We start from the raw sequence: 3555 nt of genomic DNA, 5'->3' as shown, positions 1-3555 counted from the left end.
TCATCTGACTTCTGACTACCCACCCCCCCATCCCTCCCACTTTCTGAATGACTAGGCACCTGGCTCCCAGAATTGCTTCATTCCTGGAATTTATTTTTGGCAAACAAATAATCCATACAGGATATGAACAATCACCCCCACCCCAACCCCACTCTCCTCAATAATGCCTACTGCCTTTTTTGCTTCCTTAGCCAATTTTCAGTCCTTTCTCCAGAATTTCTTCTGATCACAGGTATTCAAAACTTTTTGGCCAGAGAAACTAAGTAAATGACATGCCTCAAGTTTTTATGGTGGATTTCCAAAGGACGTGAAAATTTTATTGGGATATTGTTCACTGTGTTTTATGAGTATTACATACAACAGTTTAAAACATGATTTTCTTCCTATTCAAGCACCCTGGGGAACTGTGTAGTAAGTATAATAGTACTTTCAAAATAAGTGTAATAAATAGGATTTGGACACTTAAATTTTTTTCATTTGCTAATACTTGCAATTCTTAAATATCTTCTCTTTGATGTTTATAAAATGATTTTTTAAATTCCCCACAATACATTCATTTCACAATGCTACTACACACCTCTGATCCCCCCCCCTTCCCTCTAACCTCCCTTTCACAGCTTCCCGTCCCTCCCCCAACCCACCTCCCAAGAGTTACAGGCAACTTTACAATGTTCAGCAGTTAGAATGATTTACAATGAAAACCACCCACCTATATACTGAGGCATTCAAGACCCTTGCGGGGTATTTATCAACAGATCAGCCTCATTTATCGCACCTCTGTTTTCAACAGATTATCTACTGCCTCAATCTTGCAGGTATGTCAACAATTCAGAATTCTCCAGGGCTCTGGAACTAACAGCAGTTAACACCAGGGTCATTTCTTCCCAGACTTTCTTGTGTTGATACAGGATTCTTTCCAGGCCAGTACTATTTCAACAATTGCTTGTCTGTTTCAACTTTAGACACATGACAGTAATACGGAAATACTAAAAACAATACTCACAACCATCACAAGCCCCCCAGGCCTTTTCAAAGAACTTTAATTAACATACATGAACCATCCCTGGTAATTGTTCCTTGGCATGACATGTTAAATTCCTTTGAAGCCGATTTCCTTTTTAAGTCTCAGAAAGCTGAGGCTTTAGAGTAAGTAGGTGTTGTTAGCTGCCTTATCTCTCTGCCTGACTTGTACTTCTGTGTAGGCTGCTGAGTGCATTTCAGTTTGCAGGGAAGCTCCTGTTGTAATCAAAATATTTCAAACACTTTGTTCCTTAGTATAAGGCAGGGCCATTCAAGGAGTTGCCCTAAGCATTAGAGCAGAAACACCATGACATGATTTGTTTTACCGTATCAATTCTGTGAACCATGAAATATTCCTGTTGCTCTCTCCTGGAATGCTCCAATGTCTGTCCCATATCCAGTCCTACTGAATTTTTGAGTTCTAAAATCTCAATTTCTTTCAGAAGCTTTTCAAAATTTCCTTCAACTAGTAGTCTAACTCATACTTCTAAACTCCGTAATATGTTAGCTCTCCTTCTTTTGGGTTCCTCACTATTTCCTATTTGAGTACATATTTTTTTAAGGGAGGTTTCCTTCTTTAGACTTTAAACTTCTTGCCCAAAAGCAAGGGGAGTCTTATGGGTAATTCAGCACCTGCACAATGCCCTGCATGAAGTATAGACTCATTCAGTAGTTCTTCAATTCACCAAGCAACCTGAATCACCACGTTGTAGGGAAGACAGTTCACATGTGGGTTTGGAGTCAAGCATCCAATATTCAGAGACTGATGCATTCTTCACACGTGAAACGGAGCTTCATATCTATCCTATGCAATTGTTTTCAGGATTTAATGAAATGCGAACAGAGGAAGATTTTAGAACAGGGTTAGGCACACAGATGCTCAACAATGTTCCCTCTTCTGTTAATTTCCCCCATTTATTGAATAGTTGATGTCTAGTTGCTCCTCTGGCTAGCCACTTTCTGAGAGTAAGAAAGAACACACAATGTGCATCCCTTGTGTCCCCTGAGAAGACCCTAGTTTGGTTTCAGTTAAACACTGGACCTGCACAGACTAATGGGTGCAATGACACCACCAGTCAAAAATTGGCCTCAATTGTCCTGGAGTCTTTAGTCAGACTCTCAAATGTAAATTTAGGTTCTTTTTATCCCATGTACTGTGGCAGTTCAGCGTTATCTAGACCTCCCTACTCTCGGAACGCCTCAGATTTTTTACTTAGAGGAAAATAGGGGATGAGGAAGGCCTCAGGGTCTAATAAAAACCCCATTTTGTATTAACCCAAAAGCTAACAATACAACTAATGAGTGGTTTAAAAATTCAGGCTTGGTGGTTTAAATACCAATTCTGCTACGATCTGTGGAAACTTGAGTGTTACTTAGCTGCTTAGTTTCCTCATCTGTAAAATGGGGATTCAAACATCTACCACAGAAGTACTGTTTTGAAAGCATAGTAACAAATGCAAACCACATAGTTGATTCATGGCACACACAGGCAATTACATTAACTGCAGTCATTAAACATCTCTTTACCTTTCAAGCATGCAAATACTGCCAGATCCTTTAGGATTCTTTAGGATCCTTTAGGATTCTTTAACAAAAACTGAAAACAATACATCCTCCCAGGGACAGCTGTTTTAAATCTTTGTTCTGGTCTGCAAATATTTTTTTTTCTTCCTAATGGGTTCTACATTTGCCATTGCCCAAGTTATGTCCTCAAGAAAGAAACAGTTCAAAATTGCTGGAAACAGATATCCCAACTTAACTGTTCAATTTCTTTCTTCTTTTTTTCTGCAATAAGCCTATACTGCTTTTTTTAATTAAAAATTTTTTTTAATGTTTTTATTTATTTTTGAAAGGGAGAGAGAGAGCATGAGCGGGGGAGGAGCAGAGAGAGAGGGAGACACAGAATCATAAGCAGGCTCCAGGCTCTAAGCTGTCAGCACAGAGCCCCATGCGGGGCCCAAACCCACAAACGGTGAGATCATGACCTGAGCTGAAGCAGGACGCTCAACCAACTAAGCCACACAGGTGCCCCTTTACTGCTTTTATAATAAAGTAAATTAAACAATAAGAGTTACTCTGCGGATCTGATCATCTGACTTTTAGCAGGGGAGAAAATGATATATCACGTTCTCTAATTTTAACAACCGGTTTGCCGTGTTCCCTTCCACCTCCCCTATCAATTAATTACTAATATAGTGCTGTTGTGTTTTTTTTAAACCGCTTTTACTTCCACGTTTTAAATTTTTGGAGAGACCAGGGCTGTACACACGAGGACTTCTGCACGGTGCAACGAGGCAGACAAGGCTTCCGCCGCCTGGGCCAAAGTCCCCTTCCACCACCTCCTCCTCCGCAGGTGGTGTGGCTTTTCCCTCGCCCAAAGCCTCCTACTCAATTTTTTCACTTCCTAGATCAACCACTCGCTCCGCATAAAGGTGGAAGCCCTAAAGTACCGGGGCGAGGCACTACAATCCCAATTTACAGGTTGTAAGAGGGAGGGCCAGTACTTTCAGGTTAAAAAAAAAAAAAAAAAAAAAA

General features: G+C 40.4%; 1 protein-coding gene across 1 annotated transcript in view; it reads right to left on the bottom strand.

Annotated features, from left to right (window-relative positions):
* The window catches only part of PKP2 (plakophilin 2), a 100040-nt gene that overhangs the window by 95699 nt on the left and 786 nt on the right, over positions 1-3555 (bottom strand). The gene's annotated exons all lie outside the window — the stretch shown is intronic.

The sequence above is a fragment of the Herpailurus yagouaroundi genome, unplaced genomic scaffold, assembly GCF_014898765.1.
Source record: "Herpailurus yagouaroundi ecotype Mexico unplaced genomic scaffold, PumYag 166, whole genome shotgun sequence".
Classification (NCBI taxonomy): Eukaryota; Metazoa; Chordata; class Mammalia; order Carnivora; family Felidae; genus Herpailurus; species Herpailurus yagouaroundi.
This window is presented reverse-complemented; position numbering and strand designations above follow the sequence as displayed.